Source organism: Mastigoproctus giganteus, chromosome 12 (genome assembly GCF_048544385.1).
Source record: "Mastigoproctus giganteus isolate SK-2022 chromosome 12, ASM4854438v1, whole genome shotgun sequence".
NCBI lineage: Eukaryota > Metazoa > Arthropoda > Arachnida > Uropygi > Thelyphonidae > Mastigoproctus > Mastigoproctus giganteus.
Window position 1 is genome coordinate 109149153 of NC_143586.1, and position 25991 is coordinate 109175143.

Here is a 25991-nt window from a genome sequence, read left to right on the forward strand (position 1 = left end):
GTCTTCAATCCAAATAAACAGCGCATTCTCCATTCTTAACATCACTTTATCGTGTACACAAGCAGTGTATTTAGCAGTAAGAATTCCACCAGTTTGCGCTGTTTCTCTAATCTCAGTTTCTTCTTTATGTATCGTACGGTACATTCATTGATACCAAACATTCACACGTGAGGAATTATTACAGTTTGAAAATGGAAGAAGGTTATCAAATTGTAGCAGTGTGCTTAATGATTTTGTAATAACTGAGAGCAAAGTGGAGGAGAAATTGTTGAAGTTAAACATAAGAAAGGCACCTGGGGTGGATGGGATCTATCCAGTTATTTTAAAGGAGGCGGCAAAGCAACTAAGCAAACCCTTAGCCATAATTATGAGAGCATCCTTGGACTCAGGGGAGGTTCCCACGGACTGGAGATGTGCAAATGTGTCCCCAATTCACAAAGGTGGATCGAAGGGTGACACGAGTAATTACAGACCAGTTAGTTTAACTTCTGTTCCGGGTAAAATAATGGAGTCACTGGTTAAAGATGCATTGCAGGATCATCTAGACAAGACTGCAGCAATAATTCAAACACAGCATGGGTTTGTTAAGGGAAAGTCTTGTCTGACAAATTTGATTGGTTATTATGATGTGGTCACAAAGGAACTGGATGCGAAAAATAATTTTGATATCATATACTTGGATTTCAGGAAAGCTTTTGACACTGTTGCGCATGGAAGACTACTGTACAAATTGGAGCAGAATGGTATTAAGGGTAAGTTGCTACAATGGATAAAAGGATGGTTAAGTGGGAGAAGACAGAGGGTGGTAATCAATGGGTGCTGTTCTTCATGGACTAATGTTATTAGTGGAGTCCCACAGGGTTCGGTGTTGGGTCCACTGTTGTTTTGTGTATTTATCAATGATATTGATGAAGGTATATCAGGCTTAATGTCGAAGTTTGCAGATGACACAAAGGTTGGCAGGGTTGTTAATGACAGTAATGGCAGTGTGCTACTGCAACAGGATCTAGATAATTTGGGCAGATGGGCTAAGAAGTGGCAACTGAAGTTCAACCTTGACAAATGCAAAGTACTGCATATGGGTAGAAGTAACCCCAGAGAAACGTACCAACTGTGTGGTACTACACTTAAGGTGGTAGAAAATGAAAAAGACCTGGGAGTAATTGTGCAGTCAGATATGAAGTTTTCTGAGCAATGCAGACAGGCTGCTAGGGCAGGTCATGGGGTTTTGTCAATGATATATAGGAATTTTGCTAGCAGGGAAAAGGAGGTGATTGTCCCTCTGTATAAGGCAATGGTCAGGCCACGCCTTGAGTACTGCGTACAGGTCTGGAGGCCTCATTTTAGGAAGGATGTAGATTTGCTTGAGCGTGTACAGAGAAGAGCAACACGATTGGTGAGGGGAATGAAGGGATTCTCTTACCAAGAGAGGCTTAAGTTCTGCAAATTGCAGTGGCTGGAGACTAGGCACCTGCGCGGTGATCTGATTGAGGTCTATAAGGCCTTGAATGGGTTGAGCACGCTGAATTCTGATGGGATCCTTCCACTTGTTCAGATTACGAATCTACGGGGACATAAGTTCAAATTAAGAAAGGACAGATGTAGAATAGATGTGCGGAAATTTGCCTTTAGCCAGCGGGTGGTTAATTGCTGGAACAAACTTCCATCTGTCGTTGTGGAAGTTGATAGGTTAAATAAATTTAAGGAGGAACTGGACAGGCATTTGGAGGGAATGGCGTGATGATTTTTTTTTTTTTTTTTTTTTGGCTGATGCTGCATAAGCTCCTACACTTGCTTTCTTGCATCATGTGCCACTACTACTACTACTACTACATACGCCTATGGTCACATATGTGAGCCCTTCGACATTTATCTAGAATCTGCACTTTCTCGTTCAAAGTCATCACTTTCTTGGTTCTTTTAGGCTAGATGCACTTCGTTCAGAACCCATGGGTATTCACATAAGCACAGTAACATTTTAAGAACAAGTAGCCTAATGCAGACACACACAACTAGCCCTACTTGGACGATGCTCACTGCAAGACTGAAGACGTGCAGGCCCACCATCACTCAGGGTGAATGCAGCAAGCAAGCAGCCAAATTTTTAGTATCATAAATTTCGTGATCGTCAATGCAAAAAACAGATATTATACTGATACGGAGTCCCAACCGTATAAGTATAATTCCTTTTTGGTAAATAACATTTTGTAATTTTGTTACCTATTTCAGAATTTCATTTACTTTGAGTGTAATATTGTTTTTTCTAGTTTGTAATTTTTGCAAACAATTTTATACATAATTTTAGTATATACACATACTTCTATTATTCTTTCCTTTTATAATTTTCTTACATATTTCATAAACCTATTTCATAACCTTGTTTGCTCCATGTGTTGTACTGCCAAATGTTTGAAAACAATATATTATTGTCAATTTCTGTGATTATTCACACGCTTTCCTAATATACAAATAAAGATAATCAATCAACATTATGTGCGTATAAATATTCCTAGGTATATTAAAAAAATTTTTTTTTTTTTTAAATACTCAAAAACCTGGTCGGCATTCCCTCCCCCTCCATTATATGCAACCAGTGGCATAACCAACGTTGCACATCATATGCCACTGGTTGCATATGATGCAAGAAAGCAAGCTTACACAGCATCAACCAAAAAAAAAAAAAAAAAAAACACACTTCCCATTCCACCTATTCATTGCCTCCAAAAGTTTGTACAGTTCTTCCTTCAATTTATTTACCCTATCAACTTCCACAATGACAGATGGTTGTTTGTTCTAGCAAATTTCCACACATCTGTTCTGCAACTGTCTTTCCTCAATTTGAATTTATGTCCCCTCAAGTACATAATCTGAGCAAGAGGAAGAATCCCATCAGCACTGAACTTGCTCAAGCCATTCAATGGCTTAAAACATCTCAATTGGATCACCTTGCAGGTCCCTAGTCTCCAGACACTGCAATTTGCAGAACTTAAGCCTTTCTTGGTAAGGGCACCCCTTTGTTTCCCTCACCAATCTCCTTGCCCTTCTCCGTACTTGTTCCAGCAGCTCTACATCCTTCCTAAAATGAGGCCTCCAGACCTGTATGCAGTTCTCAAGATGTGGTCTGACCATTACCTTATACAAAGGGATAATCACCCTCTTATCTCTACTAGATAAATTCCTGTATATCATTGACAAGACCCCCCACGAGCTATTCTTGCAGCCTGTCTGCACTGCTCAGAAAACTTCACATCTGACTACACAATTACCCCCAGGTCTTTTTCATTTTCTACCACCCTACGTGCAGCACCACACAGTTGGGACATTTCTCTGGGGTTACTTCTACCCATATGCAGTACTTTGCATTTGCCAATGTTAAAACTTCAGTTGCCACTTCTCAGCTCATCTGCCCAACTTTTCTAGATCCTGTTGCTGTAGTGTACTGTCATTAACAATCCTGCCAACCTTTGTATCATCTGCAAATTTGGACATTAAGGGTATCCATCCCTGTAAAAAGTCTCTCCTGTTACCAAGCACAGGCCACACTGAGCCATGCATAGTCTCTCCAGAGATGAACTGATTGACAAGGCTCCCAACATGTTCGCCCTCCTATCATGTCTAAGCAGGATTGTAGACACTTACAAATTGAATTCTAATTTGTGACCCATTCTCAATATTGCGCTGTACTTGTTAAATTAGTCTTCAGATCTCTTTCTCTTAATATCATTAGTGCCAATGTGTACAACAATATCACCTTTCGAGCCCTCAGAATATATCCGCTATACAATGCCATCAACTTTTACCCTTAGCAGACATACATATAACCCCCCCATCCTATTCCACCTATATTTTTTGTACAATATATTTCTCAAGTCCTTGACAGTAAAGTTACCAACACTAACTACCTCATGAGGGACTAGCACATTCTGCCTTGGGGAAGACTGTGCTAGTACAGTTGTGTGGTTACTATGATGCAGAACTGAAGGCCCTGGCACTGAATTGGTCATGAGAACTTAAAGGGGGTCCTCCATTTTAATTTCTTCGAGGGCATCCACCCTGTCCTTCAAGCTCTCAAACACCGATCAGAATGTTGAGTTCACACCTAATTTTCTCATACTGTTTGCACCAGACACACACAAAGAAATACATCCCTTTTAGCTTTATTATATCCTGACCAGAAATTCATCAAACATTGCATAAGTAGCACATTTCATAAGGCTGCAATTTGCAGGAAACATCATCTCTCCTGCAACCATCTTTCCTTAATTTTAATTTATGCCCCTCTACATACATTTTCTGGGCAGAAGTGTGGATGCCATTAGCATTTTGCTTACTCAATCCATTTAAAGCCTTATAAATATCAATCAGATCGCCAGGGAGGTGCCTAATTTCTAGATGTTACAATTTGTAGAAACTAAATTTTCCATGGTAAAGTACTTTACTTTACCATGAAAAATTTACTTTATTTCTAAAACAGATTGCATCTGGTAGTGCAACCTTGACCACATTCTCAATCCTGGCAGCATGACTATACTTTGTACACAGTGCACTTATTCACTGGTAGATGTAATCTTGTGATATTATATCAACATTCAGCATGCAATCAAGGTGTAATATTATATCAACATTCCATAAGTTAGTAGGATACTTTATTAATGCAAATACTTTATAACTTTGTAAATTTATGCCAGCAGTTTCTTTTTTTTTTTTTTTCTTGCACCAAAAGCAGCCATAGTTATAGTATTAACTAAATCAAAATGCCTCATTTCATGTGAATTATATGGTTTCAGTAATGTATTAAAAAATACTACAGGGGGATTTTTTGAAGCCTGTGCAAAACAACAACTAGGCACTAGCAGCAAGTGGTACATCATTTCTGGCATTTTCAGTCAGCAAGTTCAGCTGGGCAACTGAAAATGTACAACTGCACATTTTCTAAAATAAGCATAGAGTCATGCCTACTTCATTATTTATATAATTAATGCCTACTTACCTTCATTAAATTTCACTTCTGTTAATTCGATACATTTCTGCATATGAATCATATGCAGAAATGTGCAAGATATGGATACTGGGCAACTTCTACCTAAATTCTTCCTTACATGCCTTAATAGACATAGCTAAATGGTAAATTTAAGGAGTAGTAGTACATGCATTTGAGCTGATTGTGGTTTGAGCCCACGTAACTTATACAGTTAATGACTGCATTCTATCAAAATCATTAGTTGTACACTACTATGAATTGTGGCAGACTAGAGTATACACAGAACGTTTTTTTAGGCCTGACATAGCCGAGTGATCTGTCAGTAAACAAACAGAACTTTAAGAGTTGTACAACATGGTGCATGAACCACTACTTTTGCATCATCAATTAAGAACTGAACTATTTGTTGAATTTCACTTAAAGTTAGTTTTAATCTGTAATAGTTCCTGGAAAATTTGCTAGAGAACAGCTAAGTCACACTTTATAGTCGTGAACTCCACATACTTCTGTAAATAATCATATGGCACAGAAATCGAGCCTGAAATCAGTGAAATAGTGAAACTACTACAGAGAGAAGACTTGGGGCTTTTTTTAAATCTCACTGGGAATCTGCAAGAAACAATAATTCATTTATACCAGCAGTTTGAAGTTGAAGGCTTTATAAATGAAAGAAAACAACCTCATGCAACCAGTGTTCATTCTCCGAAAAATGATGAAGCCCTCAAGTTGCAATGCAGCACAGTCCAGGTAAGTCAACAAGAAGCAGCTCATGAACTTGGAATATCTCTACAATCTCTTCAACAAATGCTTCATTTCGATTTGAAAATGTTTCCCTACAAGATTATTGTGCTACATTAACTTTCCCAATGATAAGCGGAAAGGATTTCAATTTTCCACATGGGCAGAGGAGAGAAATACTGTATTACATAACACCTGGTTATCAGATGAGGTTTATTTTCATATGTATGGGAATGCGAACAAGTAGAATGCGGAGTTTTGACCAAGTGAACCTCCCCACCACAAAAAAGTAGCTACAGAAGGAAGATGACCATGGATAGTAGCCCTGTCAGATAGTTTAATTAGACCCTTCTTCAACAAAACTCACAGTGGTACCTACAGATGCTTCAGAATGCCTTTCAACAACCCTGGCTCAATAGCAACTCAGCTTCCTAGTAGTTTTACTCCACATAAAGCAAATATCTGACAGTTTTTTTCCTCCAGCATTTTCAGCCCCATCACACTGTTAACCAAATTGCCAAAACTGGGAGTATTTTTGGACAACTCTGGAGACAGGATTTGAACCCATGTCACATTTTACTGTGGGGTTTCCTGAAAGAGAAATTATTCTGCAGAAACACTTATGAACTAGTCATATCAAGAAATTGATGAAGACATATGTATCATTACAAATATTAGTGTATGTCTTCAGGAACTTGTTTAGCAATACTGAACCTATAGTTAAATAAGAATGTTTTCCAATCCAACCATGAAAAAGCCATAACATTTGTAACAATTAATGAGTTTCCTGAAGAACATTTAATCTTCCACTGCTGACATGACATCTGGCAGGTGCCAATTTTTTAAAAATTGTCTCTCATTATTTTAAATTTGTAAAGGAAATCAAATCCTCCCATGTACCTTTGCCCACTAATATTCTTTAACTGGGTATACAATATTATCTGTTTTCATTTCAATATACCATGAATTATAAGGCAATATTTTTGTTTTATGTCTAATAGACACCAATGGTAAGCAAAAGCAGTAAACTGCCTTTCTTCTTAAGCAATTCCTATTTTCGTCTGTGAGACACAAGCAAAGGGTATCTAATCTTGCCATAAATGCTTTGATTATGCTGGATAAATGTGAACAGCTGACAAAAATATGTGTTCACCTTGCATCTGCCAGATGCTACACAAGTGTCTGGGGAATCAGTGACCTTAAATTCTAAGATATACAATAAAAACTATTATTATTTGTTTCTCTTGTTTATTTTAGTTTGACATTTTTGAATTCGATTAAGCAAATCAAAATTCTAAGTATGATAAAAACTTTATTATTATTGGTTTTGCTTGTTTATTTTCATTTGACTTTTTTGAATTAGATTAAGCAAATCAATATTAATTGATCACGATTTTCAATTCAGTAAAAAAAAAAAAAAAAACTTAATTTTTTATAATAAAAAGAAGGGGGATCATAGAAATACTATGGAAGTATCTTTGTTAAATACTAAGGGTGTGAATGACAAAATGTTAAATGCATGAACATTTCATGAACCACTCTGTATGTGACCACCTGCTGTAGCAGGCAAGTCATCTACAACTAACACTTCAAAAATCACACATAGAACTGGCTAAGAGCAATTTCTCTGCAGCCTCTTTACTTTTGTTAGCTCTAGTAGAGCTAACAAAGCAAAAATGCTGGTGATGGTTTACTTGCAACCAGCATGTAGTTGGCTCTAAAACCTTCCCTATAGCCCAGTGGTCAGGAGCGAGAGTGCATAGCACGCGTTCCTTGAGTGGACCGGGGTTCAAGCCCGTGACTACTAAATACGATAAATATTTGTATTGACAATTTATTGTAAACTCTACTGACTTGGTTGTCGTGCCGGAGTATAAACAGAAAATTTATTTACTGTAACATGAATTCTGCTATTTGTGTCTAATGCTTAGTTTTCTTAATTAACTGGAAATCAGGTGCAGGGTCTTTGAAAACCCCATGATTTCAGCAATTTCATGCTATTCATTTACTCAGTTCACACAGCAATCTGAATACCTTTCAATGAAATTCTGAATACTAGAAACCTCAGTTACTGTGCAAACAGGAAAAATGCAAGGTTGAGTTAAGCCTATTATTCTTGATAATTATATGAGTATGCCGAAAAACAGGAATTTAAAATTAGCAACATCTTTCACATCCAAATATTTAAGCATGCACTTTACATTTTATGGCAGCATATCCAATCATTGCTCTTGCTGTGCATCATGGAAGACAGCGTTTTCCCAAGAAAATTTTGGCAGCCGGGTGGCATTATGAAGTAGCCGGGTAAGGAACTGTAATACTTCGCAATATTATAAAATTTTCTGTAATTTATAAATGTGACTTAAGCAATCCAGAGCAAAAATTAATTGCATAATTTAATATTATATGCTCCTGTTGCATTGACCTCAATCGCATAAAAAAAAAAGGTAAACTGCAGCCCACTGCAGGATGGAAGCTTCCTCAACAATTCATGATGACGGAAATGGACCATAATCTGCCACGCTGTTCCAGTGAAGGTTGGCAGATTGACCGTATTTAGCAGTCAGGGGCTTGAACCCCGGTCTACTCAAAGACATATGCTACTGCACTCCCGCTCCTGCCCACTTGGCTACGGAGGCGTTTTCAATCGCATAATATGTTCGAATTAATATTAATCGAGATCAGTGAGTAGTACCATATGGTACCATGAGGAATCGCTTAAATTTTAGCCGGGCAGTCAGTTAAATTCACCAGGCAGTGCACCAATTCGATAGATCCTGGGGAGAACACTGAGTCTTACCCAGCATCCAACTGCTAAAGCAATGGGTATTTCAATTTGCATTTTGTTCATTGACAGTGAATAAGAATTTGATTTATATTTTACTGACCATCCAAGGGGAAATGATAAAAAAGAACAAGTCTTAATTACTGCATTGGTGGGGATGTTTTAAAAAAAATTTTTAATAGAAAAAAAATTAAGAATAAATCTCTTTGAATGAAGACACTGTCTTGCTGACATTTTATAATTATCCTTCTTTCTTCAACCTTCATTCACTTTATACAAGAACAGAAGGCTAAGGTAAATAAAAGCCAACACGAGAACCATGGTAAACTTACTGGACAAACTGGTTTCCTGCTACTGCAGTTTCTGCCGTTATTCTTGGCAAACAGACTGAGGATGTTATCGGACTGGAAATCGGTAGCAGGAAACCAGTTTGGTAAGTTTTCCGAAGTTTACAGTGGTTCTCATGTTGGCTCTCTTTACCTTAGCCATTATTGCATTTAAGTGTATTACTTTAGTGTAATATTCTCAATTAAACTGAATTTGAACAGAAATCAGCAAAGGGCTCAAAGTAGTGGGAGTGCTGTGGCTCAGGGGTGAACTGAGAGGAGGGGGGGTCCTCCAAATCACGGATTCATGAGATGTACTACTTGTTCGATGTTGAAGATCTATCTGGAACAGGACATGACACTGCCAAAGGGGATGTCTTTGTGGATGTGTTCAATGTAAAGAGTGAGAATATTAGGCATCAACTCAGCATCCTGATGGGTGTTTAAGAGAGCTTGAGGAACAGAGCAGATGCAAATGAAGGTATTAAGTTGGGGGGGAGCCCATAAAGCTCTTCAACTGCCAGCTTCAACACCAGAACATGCACGTGCCTATCAGACACACTCACAGCAGCAACCCCCAAAGACAGACTGCACTGGTCCCACAAGAGGTAGCTATTCTTGGGGAAACAGGAAATACATTGTGCAAAAAGGATAGATGGAACAGAACCAAGGTATGTCTGCCAGGAACAAAAGTTCATGATGTTGTAGAACAGACGTCATCTTTTAAGAGCACAAAAGGTGGTATTCTTGTATACGCGCTGGCACTAATTACATTAAGAGTAGATCTAGGACTTACTTAATAATTACAGAGCAATTAAGAAAAAGTCATGAGTTAGGGATCAATTTGAAGAGATTGTGCAAGGCTCATGGGGTAGCATGGTCTGTGGCTATTAATAGGAGAGACAGCTTCTACAGGGATGGAATACACTTATATAGAAATGGTGCAAGCATATTTGCTGATGCTATCATGGCAGTGTTAGGTGACTCAAAAAAACCTTCTAGCTTAGGAAGAGGATACACTGACTAACAGATTAACAATTCACCCGTCTCCTCTGCCCTTTCTATTTCCATTGTACTCTGCATATTCAAGATCTGCAACTTTTATATTTTACATCGTACAGATAACACAGACGATACCACATCTGTGATATCTGTACGATGTCTGCGTTTGATGACTTGACCAGCACTTCAAATTCATCAAATTTATTTAGTGTGCTCCTAGTATTGGTGTACATGCAAGTATACCTGAACCTGTTCTTACTCTTAGTTATCCTAACACAGCCCATGTATTTCCTTGTTCCATGATAATTCACAGCAGACAACGAAATCCCCAGTACCTTTCTTTCGGGATGCTGCATGTTCCAACAGAAGCAGCTCAAGAATCACTTTCGCCTCTAAAAATTATTATGCTCTTAATTATTGAAGTGAGACATAAGATAAAGCAGATGGTGAATTGTATCTGTACAAACATTTTGCATCTAAAGTTATGGAACACATCAAAGCCCTGCAACTCAATTGCCAAAGATCAATATCAGTAATGAACGGACTCTCTAAAATTGCTACAGAAGAGAAACTAACAATACTAGGGTTACAAGAACCCTATACATACAAAGGAAAGGTAAAAGGATTGCCCTTTGGATCCCAAATGGTGACATCAAACCCAGAAACTACTGGTACAGGAGGAAATGCAAGAACCTGGGTCTGGGCAGCCATTACTATCCTAGACCCACAAATAACAGTCACCAAGATAAACAAACTATGCACAGAATACGCAGCATGTGCATGTCTCGAAGGCTCATTTGGCCGCATTTATGTGGCTTCAGTATACATGAGATGTAGCCAAAACACGCAGTCAATTGACCCCTTCCTCAACTATTTAGAACACCTCCTACTCACACTCTCACAATCAGCAATACTAATAATGACAGACTCCAATGCAGCATCTACCCTGTGGAACAGCCCCACAACAAACCTCAAAGGAGAACTCCTAGAGGAATTTATCCATGCAAACAGCATAAAGGTACACAATACAAAAGGTCATCCACCAACATTTGTTAGTGCACATGGACAATCTTATATTGATGTCACCATGACAAACAGGTTCTTTACATATAATCTAACAAACTGGACAGTACATCCATCATGGACAACCAGTGATCACAACCCCATTACCTTCACGATAGCCACATTGCCTACAACACCAACCTTCCGCAGGAACTACGACACCCCAAGGTACAAAACTAAAAACGCAAACTGGGAACACTTTGACAGGAATCTAATAGATCTTACCAGGGAGCAACTGGAACAACAAAATGGGGATGTGAACAAGCTCCAGCAGAATATCACAGATACTATTAAAGAGGCGGCTAACAAAACCTTCCCACTCAAACAAAGGAAGCCCAGAACAGTCCCCTGGTGGACCCCAGCACTTGCAACACTAAGGAGGGAACTAAGAAAGGCTAGGAAAGAATTCCAAAAGGCAAAAAGAAACCACCACAATCAAGCGGAACTGGCCACTCTATATGAAACGTACAAAACAGCTAGGAACAATTATTTCAATAACATTCAAAAGGAGAAAAAACTAGCATGGGACAGACTAATTCAAAGAACACTGGGAAAAGATCCTTGGGGCTTACCGTACAAACTACTTATCAATAAGCTACATCCAACAACCCCATTAGCATCAATAGTAAAGCCTGACACAACGGAAACACTCTCCTGGAGTGCAACTATGGACACCATATTAGATGAAATTATATACCAAGATATAACTGTACCAGAAAACCTGGAACAGACAAACATTAGGATTCAGCACCTGACATATACTGCAGTGGCAGAAGAGGCACCGTTTACAGAACAGGAAATAGAAGCTGCGATCACATCTTTAAAGGATGGTAAAAGCCCTGGAATAGACCTGATTGAGGTCTCCATAATAAAAAGGGTATGGAAAACCTGCCCAGATATGCTGAGAAACCTTTATAACTCCTGTCTTGTAGCTGGCACCTTCCCTACAGCTTGGAAAACAGCCAACCTGAAAATTATATTAAAGTCCCCAGAAAAACCGACAAACCAGGCCACGTCATATCGACCAATAGCACTGTTACCCTTCCTTGGGAAAGTGCTGGAAAAACTCCTGGCCCAAAGACTCAGAAACTACTATAACTCAAAGGCACTAAATTCAAATGGGCAACTAGGCTTCACTCCACACAAATGCACCACAGATGCAATTAACCTTATGCTAACAACAATTAAAAATTATAACCACAAATATGTCCTCGGCCTCTTCGTGGACTTCAAAGGGGCATTCGATACACTATGGTGGCCGAGTGCCCTTGCGAGGTTCCGAGAGGCTGGGGTATCAGCTCCAATCTACAAGCTTATGGACAGTTACTTTCAAGACCGGCGCGCAGTAGTCTCCTCGGGCTGTTGCTCAGTTATGCGAAAGATAACAAGAGGATGCCCGCAGGGTTCAGTCCTGGGACCCCTGTGCTGGAATATGGTGCTGGACGGGTGGCTAAATCTACCACATGGAGAGATTATACCCATCGCATACGCGGACGATCTCGCCCTGGTAATCCCAGGAAACTCACGCAAGGAACTCGAGGATAAAACAAACACAATCCTGCAGGAACTTTACACATGGAGCAATACTCATAAGTTGATAATATCAATACCAAAGACCAAGCAAATCCTTCTCAAAGGCCACCTCGACCTCAATAGACCACCAAATATTAAATTAGAAGGTCAAAGAATTGAACTAGTGCGTCAGCATAAATACCTGGGCATCTGGATAGATGACAAGCTATCCTTTCTGCCACACATCAGGCATATCGTCAAATCAATCAGGAAAATAGCAGGATGGCTCATTAACATCACAAAAGCCATATGGGGAATTAAATCCTCCACACTAAGCCTATACTACTCCTGCTTGTACATTCCCATTGTCTGCTATGGAGCCGGGGCCTGGGGTTACAAAGCACTGAACTCGGCTTGCAAAAAATACTTATTGCAGTCACAAAGAGTCTTTCTCCTGGCAACCTGCAGAGCATGCAGGACAATTTCTACTGAGGCCCTCCAGGTACTGTGCGGGAGACCACCCGTATACTTTGATGTAATCTACCACTACCTGGCACACAACCAACGGCTAGGCATACAGGCTACGCTGGGAGGAATTGCCAACGACACCAACCAAAGTATAAAAGAAAACAAAGCAAGAATTTATAGGGACATAGGCACAAAATGGCAGGATATCTGGCAAACAACAACTAAGGGAAGAGACACCTTCACCTTCTTCCCACAAATATATCTGCGAGACAAATCCAGGAACTGGTGGACACCAAGTATGCATACTACTTTTCTAATCACAGGACATGGTAGTCTCAACTCCAAACTCCACAAATTAGGCCTAACTCTCTCCCCCCTTTGTCAATGCGGCGAAGAAGAAACAGTGAAACACCTCATACTTGACTGTTACCTCTACACAGATCTGAGACATCCCCTGCTATTGGGGACTAACGTAACTAACACTGGAGAATTCCCACAACTGATAGCTGGGGCAGAATCGCTCAAACTTCTTTCAGCTTTTGCAGGAAAATTATTCAGGCGAAGGGCGGCCCTCCAGCAGGAAGCACAGAGAGACAGTAGGTAAATGGGAAAATGAAAAGAAGGAATGAAGTGGAAGGGACTCAACAGAACAAGAAAATAGGAAGTAACGCAGAACGGAAGCACAATTATACTGAACTGAATAAGAAGCAAAAGTAAGGACTCAAGAACAAGACATCCCACAGCTTAGGAGCAGCGGAGCACACATAACTGTGATGTAGCTTCCTTGAAATTAGTGACTAACACTGAACATGCCCTAAAGAACTGGGTCGATGTCATAGGCCACATAGTGTCTTCAGTATGTGCGTTTTTTTTTTTTTTTTTTTTTTTATTTATTAGTGAGGACCCTACCTTCATAGGACAGGACCGAGATCTACGAGAAGCTGAGCAATCGAGAATTTCACTTGGTTATAGCCCTACAGGACTGGGTCGAAGCCACTGGCAATAATCATGTTTCCCGTTAACTACCCTGCCACACTGGCTTGTCCATCCTTCTACTCGCAAAACACACAATGAACTCATCTCCACACACTCTAGGACAGGATTGAGCCCTGCAAGAATGTGTGTCTTGAATGCTGTGCTTCCCCTCAAGATGAAATTAAACCCTGTAGGACGAGCAAAGATAACTGTGAACTGTATAGCTATGATAATTATAAGATATTCTTAACTACCTTAGAACTGTTAAGTTGCTGTTGCGGTAGCGCTGTGGTCAAGGACACTGGTTGTGTCTTCGGCCGTAGTGTTGTTGCGACAGTGGCTGTTTTGCCAAGTATTTATATTGTCAACTGTAAAATTGTAGTAATTACTAACTTAGAAGTGTTCACTTTTGTTCAGGTTTGCTGTGGCTCCGGGGGTGCCGCGGTTGTGGTGCACTGGTTTGTGTCTGTCGCCGCGGCTCCGTCGTGGCTGCCGCAGGTGCATGGAATTGATTGTTACGCCGTGCCCTCTTCTGGCAGGATGGGCCCCTACAAGGGCCAATATTTGGTATAGATCATTGGACAACCTAAACATTGAACATGCTAAACTCACTAGAAACACCCACTACTTTACTGCTCCCCTTAACTAAATCTAAATTCATCCACACGCTATGCGTTAATCTCCTGACGAAACTTAACTTATTTTAAATTATTACCATATTGTATGTAAAACACACTAGAAACATTCACTCCATTAATTGATCCCCACTCAACTAAACCAACTCTATCCACACTTGATGATTTACTCTTTTATTGCTATATTTATCTCTATTTTAATATTATTGTATAAACATATAGAGGTTCAAGAACCTCCTTTTGTGATAACCAGACTCCCTGGAGCGCCTCCACGTGGCTAGGGACGGGAGTCAGGACGCAAGATATATCTGTTCTTGCCTCCTGGCTGCAAAGTCTCCAGGTGCCGGCATACAACACTCAACAAAACAAACACTCAAACAAAAACCTCCCCATACACACACTCGCCGGCTTAAAAAACCTACAAGAATCATTGCGGCAATAGGGGAAACCCTGGAGGCTGCAGTAAACAAAAATACTTTGTACTTTGTACAAACATTTTAAGGGAGACAGCAAAGGAGATAAGCAAACCCTTAGCCATAATTATGGGAGCATCTTTGGATCCAGAAGCAGTATCTGTGGACTGGAGATGTGCAAATCTATCCACAATTCATAAAGTGGGATCAAAGGGTGACATGAGTAACTACAGACCTAATGGCCTATCTTTTGTTCCAAGGAAAATAATGGAGTCACTGGTTAAAGAAGTAATGCAGGACAATCTAGACAGGAATGCAATTATACTTCAGTCACAGCATGGGTTTGTTAAGGGGAGATCTTGTCTGACTAATTTGATTGGATACAATGATGCAACGACAACGAAACTGGATTTAAAAAATAATTTTGATATTATATACTTAGATTTCAGGAAAGCTTTTGTTACTGTTGCGCATAAGAGACTGATTTACAAACTGGAACAGTGTGGCATTAATGGAAAGTTGCTGCTATGGATAAAGGGATGGTTGAGTGGGAGAAGACAGAGTGGTATTCAATGGACACTTCATGGACTATTGTTGTCAGTGGAGTCCCACAGGGTTTGGTGCTGGGTCCAGTGTTGTTTTTCATATTTATTAACGATATTGATGACGATATATTAGTCTTGATGTCTAAGTTTGCTGATGATAAAAAGGTCGGCAGGGTAGTTAACGACAGTAATGGAGGTATGCTGCTGAAACAAGATCTAGAAAAATTCGGAAGATAGGCTGAAAAATAGCAATTGAATTTAACATTAACAAATGCAAGGTATTGCACATGGTTATCAGTAATCCCAGAATAACACGTGCAGTGCAACAGTCAGAGTAATGGAAAATGAAGGGGACCTGGGAATAACTGTGCAGTCTTATGTGAAGTTCTCTGAGCAGTGCAGACACCCTGCCAGGACAGCTCGCGGGATTTTGGCAACGATAAACAGGAATTTTGCTAGTAGCAATAAGGTGATTATCCCATTGCATATGGCAATGGTCAGGCCACATTTTGAGTGTGGAGCCTGGAGGTCTCATTTTAGGAATAATGTACAGTTGCTGTAACAGGTAGAGAGATCGGTGAGAGGAACAAAGGGGTGATCTTAACAAGAAATATCGATAGATATTTCTTAGTTGCACAGTCTCCAGATGTTGCAGTTCTGCAAACTGCAACATCTGGAGACTATGCAACTATGACAGGAGAGACTGCTTCTACAGGGATGGAATACACTTAAGTAAAAAGGGTGCAAGAATATTTGCTGATGCTATCGAGGCAGAGTTAGGTGGGTCAGAAAACTGCTAGCTGGAGGCATACACTGACTAACAGATAAACAGTAGATGAGGTGAAAGTGATTCTTGCACTGTTTCTATTGAAATGAGCAGCAGCCTGGAAAACAAGCTGCAGGGGATTCTAGAGACTACTGGAAGTCATTACGGAACAAATAAATATATGGGCTGAGTTAAGGTAGCTAAGAATAGAAACAGGTGCATGTATACTTGTGTGTACACCAATGCTAAGAGTTTGGTAAATAAATTTGAGGTGTTGGTCAAAACTTCAAAGGCAGATATTGTTGGGGAAAACAGATGTGGTATCACACAGATAAGGAATACAGAACTGGAATTTGGGGAGTCCAATGTGTACAGGAAGAATAGACAGGATACGGAGAGAGGAGGAGTTATGCTATTGATTAAGAAACACATTAAATCCAAGGACGTACAGCCAGTCAACATGGCTGGACAGTGCAGTGTCGAGTCAGTTTGGTGTGACATAAGCAGTGGGAAAGCAAAATTGACAGGAGTGTGTTATAGGACTAATGACTCTGATGAGTATAATAAACAACTGTACAGAGAAATCGAGGGGGCCAGTAAATCAGTGTCTTATAATGTGGATTCTAATTTCCCAGACATTGACTGGAATTTGTGGGTTGATCACTCACACACTAGCAAAGCTTTTGTGGATTTATTGGATGATTGTTTTTCTACAGCAGCATGTTCAGGAGACAACTAGGGGGAGTAATACTCTTTATCTGATTATCAGTAGTGATCCTCCATGCATTAAGAATCTGCAGATAAAGGAACCACCAGGTGGCAGTTATCACATTCTGCTGAAGTGCAATTTACTCAAAGAGGCATCCACCATCAGGGGTAAAGAGAAGGGTTTCTGCTTTCATAAAGGCGACTACGGTGGTCTGAGACAGTATTTAAATTTTGTACGGTGGGAGCAACTGATGATGTTACCAACAGCAAATTCAAAATGGGAACCACTCAAAGAATTAATCTTGGAAGCTACTAGGCTTTTCATACCAACTAAGAAATATTATTCAAGATTTAAGCTTAAATGGATGTCAGATGAACTAATTAGACATGTGGCAGAGAAGAAAAATTTCCCAGACATTGCATGGGATACATAAATTAAGAGTTGACATTCAGGCTATGATAGATATAAGCTGGTGTGTGTGTAAAAGTCAGAAACCAGGTTATGCAGGCAAAAGCAGATTACGAGAAATTGTTGGCAAAGGATGCAAAGAAAAACAGTAAAGAGTTCGTTACTTATGTACACTCTAGAAGGAAAGGGATGCATCATATTGGTGCACTTCATATTGGGGTTCAACTGTTGATGATCCTGCTCAGGTAGCTAACAAATTAAATGAATATTTTCCATCTACATTCACACATGAGGAGTTATTCAGGGAGGTGAATGCCAGAGATGTATTAAACTCTGGCAAGGAGGCTAAATAATCTTTCAATAACTGAGAGTAAAGTGGAGGAGAAATTGTTGAAGATAAACATAAGAAAGGCACCTGGGGTGGATGGGATCTATCCAATTATATTAAAGGAGGAAGCAAAGGAAGTAAGCAAACCCTTAGCCATAATTATGAGAGCTTCCTTGGACTCAGGGGAAGTACCCATGGACTGGAGATGTGCAAATGTGACCCCAATTCACAAAGGAGGATCAAAGGGCGACACAAGTAATTATAGACCTGTTAGTTTAATTCTGTTCCTGGAAAATTAATGGAGGCACTGGTTAAAGAAGCACTGCAGGATCATCTAGACAAGACTTCAGTTATAGCTCGGACACAGCATGGTTTTGTTAAGGGGAAGTCTTGCCTGACCAATCTGATTGGATACTATGATGCAGTCACAAAAGAACTGGATGCAGGGAATAACTTTGATATTATATACTTGGATCTTAGAAAGGCTTTTGATACTGTTGCACATGGAAGACTGCTGCACAAATTGGAGCAGTGTGGCATTGGAGGCAAATTGCTGCTATGGATAAAGGGGTGGGGTTGAGGAGGAGAAGACAGAGAGTGGTAATCAATGGACACTGCTCGTCGTGGACTAATGTTATTAGTGGAGTCCCTCAGGGTTCAGTATTGGGTCCATTATTGTTTTCTGTATTTATAAATGATATTGATGATGGTATATCAAGCTTAATGTCCAAGTTTGCAGACGATACGAAGGTTGGCAGGGTTGTCAATGACACTACTGACACTGTGCTGTTGCAACAGGATCTGGAAAGGTTGAGCAGATGGGCTGAGAGGTGGCAAATGAAGTTTAACATTGAAAAATGTAAAATACTACATATGGGAAACTACAACCCCAGAGCAACGTATCAACTCTGTGGTACTACACCGACAGTGGTATAGAATGAAAGGGACCTGGGGGTGGTAGTGCAGGCATATATGAAGTTCTCTGAGCAGTGCAGACGGGCTGCTAGGGTAGCTCATGGTTTTGGTTTTGGTTTGGATTTTATTGGCGCATTAGCAACTAAGGCTATAATGCACCAAGACCAGGTAATACCTAAAAATTTAACATCTCAGTGACCTAATTAATTCAGCCACCATGTCCAGATCTAAAAACAAAAAAAACATAAATAAATAACAATAACATATAAATTTTAAATACGATTAAAAACCTTTATTGCTTTCAAAAAGCTAAAAATAGCAGACACGTTGTCATTGTCGGATAAAATCTGACTGAGTGTATGAGGCTCGGTCAGATGATTAAAAGCGGTAAAAACGGGTGCTGCTAAAATCTGGACAGTCAATTAAAAGGTGTCTGATCGTTAAATTTGTGCCACAGAACACACACATAGGAGGGTCATCAGCCCTCAGTAGCTCATGGTGTATTATCAATGATATATAGGAATTTTTCTAGCAGGGATAAGGAGGTGATTATTCCCTTGTATAAGGCAATGGTCAGGCCACACCTACAGCACTGTATACAGGCCTGGACGCTTCATTTCAAGATGGATGTACAGCTTCTGGAACGAGTACAGAGAAGGGTAACAAGATTAGTGAATGGAACAAAGGGGTGCGCTTACGAAAAAAGGCTTAAATTTTGCAAATTACAACGGTGTCTGGAGACTAGGCACCAGCGAGGTGATCTGATAGAGTTGTATAAAGCCTTGAATGGTTTGAGCATGCTCAATGCTGATGGGATTCTTCCTCTTGCTCAGAATAATCACCTGAGAGGGCATAAATTCAAATTGAGGAAGTCTGATGTAGGATAGACGTGAGGAAATTTGCCTTTAGCCAGCGGGTGGTTGGTTGGTGGAACAGACTTCCATCCCTTGTCGTGGAAGTTGATAGCCTAAAGAAGTTTAAGGCTCAGCTGGACAGGTATTTCGAACGAACAGAGGGGTGAAGTGGAAGTGGTTATTTGTTATTTATTTTATTTTTGGCTGATGCTGCATAAGCTTGCTTTCTTGCATCAAATGCCTCTACTAATGCTAATGCACCTAGGGTAGATGCAATCTATCCAGTTATATTAAAGGAGGTAGCAAAGGAAGTAAGCAAACCCTTAGCCATAATTATGAGAGCTTCCTTGGACTCAGGGGAGGTACCCATGGGCTGGAGATGTGCAAATGTGACCCCAATCCACAAAGGAGGATTAAAGGGAGACACAGGTAATTACAGACCAGTTAGTTTAATTTCTGTTCCCGGGAAATTAATAGAGGCACTGGTTAAAGAAGCACTGGAGGATCATCTAGACAAGACTTCAATTATAGCTCGGACACAGCATGGGTTTGTTAAGGGGGAAGTCTTGGCTGACCAATTTGATTTGATACTATGCTGTGGTCACAAAGGAACTGGATGCAAAGGATAATTTTGATATCATTTATTTAGATCTTAGAAAAGCTTTTGATACTGTTGCACATGGAAGACTGCTGCACAAATTGGAGGCAAACTGCTGCTGTGGATAAAGGGACAGTTGAGTGGGAGAAGACAGAGTGGTAATCAATGAACACTGTTATTAGTGGAGTCTGCAGGGTTCAGTGTTGGGTCCATTGTTGTTTTCTGTATTTATTAATGATATTGATTATGGTATATCAGGTTTAATGTCCAAGTTTGCAGACAATACAAAGGTCGGCAAGGTTGTTACTGACAGTATGCTGCTGCAATAGGATCTAGAAAAGTTGAGCAGGTGGGCTGAGAGGTGAAGTTTAAACATTGACAAATGTAAAGTACTGCATATGGGAAGCAGTAACCCCAGAGTAACGTATCAACTGTGTGGTACTACACTGACAGTGGTAGAGAGTGAAAAGGACCTGGGAGTAATTGTGCAGGCAGATATTAAGTTTTCTGAGCAGTACAAATGGTCTGCAAGAGTAGCTCATGGTGTCTTGTCAATGATACACAGGAATTTTTCTAGCAGGAATAAGGAGGTGATTATCCCCTTGTATAAGGCAATGGTCAGGCCACACCTTTGAGTACTCTATACAGGTCTGGAGGCCTCATTTTAAGAAGGATGTAGAGATCTTGGAACGAGTACAGAGGAGGGCAACAAGATTAGTGAATGGAAAAGAGCTGCTCGTATGAAGAAAGGCTTAAGTTTTCCAAATTAGTGTCTGGAGACTAGGCACCTGCGAGGTGATCTGATTAAGGTGTATAAAGCTTTGAATGGTTTGGGCGTGCTCAATGCTGATAGGATTCTTTCTCTTGCTCAAAATACTCGCCTGAGAGGGTATAAGTTCAAATTGAGGAAAGATAGTTGTAGGATATATGTGCAGAAGTTTGCCTTTAGCCAGTGGGTGGTTGACTGTTGGAACAAACTTCCATCTGTCATTGTAGAAGTTGATAGCTTAAACAGACAAACATTTGGAGCGAGTGGATGGGTGAAATGAGAAGGCTGTGTGTGTTGGTGTTTTTTTTTTTTTTTTTGGCTGATGCTATATAAGCTTGCTTTCTTGCATAATATGCCTTTGCTAATGCTAATGACATGATCTGATTAAGGTTTAAGTTTTAAGGCTTTAAATGGCTTGAGAAAACAATGCTGATGGGATTCTTCTTTGCTCAGACTGTGAACACAAGGGAGCGTAAATGCAAACTTGAGGACATATGGTTGTAGAATAGATGTGCAGAAGTTTGCCTTCAATCAATGGGTGATTGTTTGCTGGAACAAGCTTCCATTTGTTGTTATGGAAGTGGGTAGTTTGAATAAATTCAAGGAAGAACTAGACAAACTATTGGAGAGGATGAATAGGTAAAATGGGTTTTTTTTTTTTTTTTGGATGATACCGTATAAGCTTGGTTTCTTGCATTTGTCACTGTTTTCTTGCATATGTTCACTACTACTGAATCCATCTCCAATGGAGTCTTAGTCCTTCAAGCTATTTTAAATGTTCTACTAACATGTTTTTTATTTTTACATTTCTTTAATATAATTATACTTAAATACTAATATTTAATAATTTACTATTGTATTTTACATTAAACTGCAAGAAAATCTTTAAACATTATTAATTTATTTTACATACCTTTATAGAAGAACTCTTTATTGCATACAAAACGCACATGCCATACACAATACCCTTCACGGCTAAAAGCCAGGGGTTATCTTGATTTGGGATAATTTCCCCACATTTGTTTAGCAATGTTTCCAAATTGGAGTTGACATTCAGGGGAAATTTTTCAGGCAGTCACAAACTTAACTGATCATAAGGTTTCAAATTGGTCATGAGCTGAATTCCTCCTTGATGATTTTTTTTTTTTTTTAATTGAAGGTCATACCCAGCAGTTCCTCTTCCACTTCTTCCCTTTGTCGCCTTCACTAATAACAACAACTGCTGCAACAGCTATTATTACTTCTTCACACCCCATGTGTGCTAAATGCACTGTCCAAATGTCAAGTAACTAGCAGATCCACAAATCCTTGTTGTGAACACTAGATTTGAGAACATGGAGCAACTAGTTGCTGGATGCTTTGTGCCACCAGCACGTTTTTCCTGTGTGGACAAAACATTTCCTATTGTTGCTGCATGTTTATGCAAACTTCTTTCAAACCCGGGTCAACATAAATGTTGACCTGGGTTTATTTCCAGTGGTCAACATAAATGTTGACCACTGGAAATAAAAAATTATTACATTTTTTTTTTTTATTTACAGTAATTTATGTAATAATAGATTTGCATTTTTGTAAATGAAATATTTAGGGATCATATCAGTGGTTGAGAAGTAGTAGTAGTAGTGGCATGTGATGCAAGAAAGCAAGTGTATGAGCTTATGTAGAATCAGCCAAAAAAAAAAAAAAAAAAAATCACACCATTCCCTCCAAATGCCTGTCCAGTTCCTCCTTAAATTTATTTAACCTATCAACTTTCACAATGACAGATGGAAGTTTGTTCCAGTAATTAATCACCCGCTGGCTAAAGGCAAATTTCCGCACATCCATTCTACATCTGTCTTATCATAATTTGAATTTATGCTCCCTTAGGTTCGTAATCTGAACAAGTGGAAGGATCCCATCAGAATTCAGCATGCTCAACCCATTCAATCACCTCACAGGTGTCTAGTCTCCAGTCACTGTAATTTGCAGAACTTAAGCCTCTCTTTGTAAGAGGATCCCTTCATTCCTCTCACCAATCTTGTGGCCCTTCTCTGTACATGCTCAAGCAAATCTACATCCTTCCTAAAATGAGGCCTCCAGACCTGTACGCTGTACTCAAGGCATGGCCTGACCATTACCTTATACAGAAGGACAATCACCTCCTTTTCCCTGCTAGCAAAATTCCTATATATCATTGACAAAACCCCATGACCTGCCCTGGCAGCCTGTCTGCATTGCTCAGAAAACTCCATATCTGACTGCACAATTACTGCCAGGTGTTTTTCATTTTCTACCACCTTAAGTGTAGTACCACACAGTTGGTATGTTTCTCTGGGGTTACTTCTACCCATATGCAGTACTTTGCATTTGTCAAGGTTAAACTTCAGTTACCACTTCTGAGCCCATCTGCTCAAATTTTCTAGATCCTGTTGCAGTAGCACACTGCCAATAATTTTGATATATGATATCAAAATTATTTTTTTGCATCCAGTTCCTTTGTAACCACATCATAATATCCTATCAAATTTGTCAGACAAGACTTTCCCTTAACAAACCCATGCTGTCTTTGAATTATTGCTGCAGTCTTGTCTAGATGATCCTGCAATGCATCTTTAACCAGTGACTCCATTATTTTACCCGGAACAGAAGTGACATGGATGAAACTGCTTTTTTTTTTTTTTTTTTTAAATTTATTCACACTACTTCATGTTATTGTTATTTGGTTTTTTAGGAGCATTAGCAACTAAGGCCATATTGCTCCGGGAATATGCAGTGGTCATTCCCTGACCTTTACGCATCCTCCGTATTTGGTGGTCACAGGCTCGAACCCCGGTCTAATCAAGAAGCCTGTGCTACGCACTGCTGCTCCTGCCCACCTGGCTACAAGGCGCCCATATACTTTATAAGTGGAGCCATGATTTTATTATATCCATGTTAATGTTTTTTTTTTTTTTTAAGTTAAATATCACTTTCTTTAACTGAAAGTTGAAGAAAAAAAAAACAAATAAAATTGATTAACCGAAATTCTACTATTAATTAATAACCTAATATTAAAATTAATCTTCTGCAATTATATTTAAATAAAATTAATTTAAATAATTTTAATTTAAATTAATGTACAATTTAAATTTAAAGTTAAATTTAAATTAAAATCAAATGTGCATTTCCAATATTTGTCCATTGGTTTTGGTCCTGGTACTTTTTCACTTCATGAGAAGCTTACTACTTAAGTAAATAAAATTGTAGGGGGAGAACAGTATAACGTGGCAAAAACTGGCAAATTTCAGTTATGAGGCAACCCTAATATGTTTAATGAGAGGGTCATAGCAATACACGGCAAACGCCTTTGCTGAAACTTTCAGAATATAAGGTTGCATTTAACGGGGAGAAGCAGGGAGATGAATTATGGCTGGCCTCGTGTGTCGATATCAGAGCTCACTGAGCGTTCTGACAGCAAGATCCAGTAAATCACGTTATTTGCCACTTCAGCCAAAACAGCTTCCCTCATTCACAAATGGTAACTGCAAGCTTTAATATAAAAACAATTAGTAATAATTTCAACATTATTCATAACAAGTAACAATTTTAATGTTACAATATGTTATTTGCAGTAAATTTAAAATCTTTCGCAGAAAATTACTGAAAATTGCTTTTATTATTACAAAAAGCCAAAATGTGTACTTACGATATCTGACGGGGGAAACTTTTAAAAAGACACGTAATACAATCATCAAAATAGTAAAAAGAATAAAATAGGCCAACCGAAACCGGTTGCTTGAGGAAATTCAATTCTTGAAGCTTGACGTCAATCATTTTCCCAACATCAGTTTCGTCGTGTAAAATAACCAATTTGAATTTTATTAGTCGGAACGAATCACAATAAACGTCCCTGGCACCTCTTTTATAATATAGCTATTGAAAATAATAGATACATTTTTCCGCTAAGGATAGAAGTATTATACAATAAACGTACTTGATTTAAAAATAATAATAAGCTCCGCTTCAAAAATGAAAGCAGATGTGGAAAGCATGTACAGAAGGGAAGGGGATGAAACAGAAACATTTATTTATCAACATTTAATATTTCCAGATTCTCAATATAAAATGTATGCCGAACCCTTAATTTGACAAAACAATAATTTCAGTGATAGACAATAACAGCATGAACTTGTACAAACATTTTAAGAAATTAAAATACTGAACTATAAAAAAAAATAAAAAAAAAAATAAAAATAAATTAATTAGTTTTATACCCACAAATCACATTCCGCTTCCTTATTCCCGAAAGCCTTATAAAATACAATACACGTGTTATAAAGCAACGCAGGCATAAACAGTGCAGCCACCTACCAATCAAAAAATAAATAATATTTAAAACAATATTTTAAATAAATTTTTAGTTTAAAATAATTAAAAATATTAACTATGAGCTTAATGATATTAAACACATCGTTACATCGAGTAACAAAGTTTTAAAGATTTATTAAAGTGAATCACACCAATTTACACTTAATACTATGGTGAAGTTTCGCGGTTATCGCGACTGAATTCTCGACAGAGAGAGAGAGAGACAGCGCTGGAAAGAGAATTAAAAATATTATTCATTTTTAAGAACATTATCGAAAATTCTTATATCTTTTTAAAATAGTTTTTCTCTCCTCAAATATCGTTTAGGATTATGGCCGAAAGGTTTATATCCTTTCGGCCATAAGGCCGAATTTGCTTAATGATTTTGCAATAACTAAGAGCAAAGTGGGGAAGAAATTGTTGAAGTTAAACATAAGAAAGGCACCTGGGGTGGATGGGATCTATCCAGTTATATTAAAGGAGGCGGCAAAGCAACTAAGCAAACCCTTTGTATGAGAGCATCCTTGAACTCAGAGGAGGTCCCCACGGACTGGAGAAGTGCAAATGTATCCCCAATTCACAAAGGGGGATCGAAGGGTCAGGGCCGTGCGGTAGATTTTCTCAGTATGATGCAAGTCTTCGAAATGCCGCCCCTTAAATGTTTTTCCTTAAATATAAACTTCGATTGTGATTTAAAAAAAAAAAAAACTGCACAAAATGTACGAATACTATTTTTATTTTGAAAATATAATCTACTTTAAAATAATGATATCAACTACAACAATCTACTACACTTTTACCCTTCTACTTTTAACTTTAGCAAATTCGTTAATTAGGGATGTGCAGTCTAGAGTAGCAGCCAATGTAGATTCA

The 25991-nt window shown here is 38.9% G+C and overlaps 1 protein-coding gene across 1 annotated transcript in view; it reads right to left on the minus strand.

Moving 5' to 3' along the window:
• The window catches only part of LOC150077332 (uncharacterized), a 308602-nt gene extending 283510 nt beyond the window's left edge, over positions 1–25092 (minus strand). The window contains exon 1 of the mRNA XM_090385859.1: positions 25029–25092. The gene's annotated coding sequence lies outside the window, so the exon portion shown is untranslated. The remainder of the gene's footprint in view (positions 1–25028) is intronic.
• Positions 25093–25991: the final 899 nt, after the last annotated feature.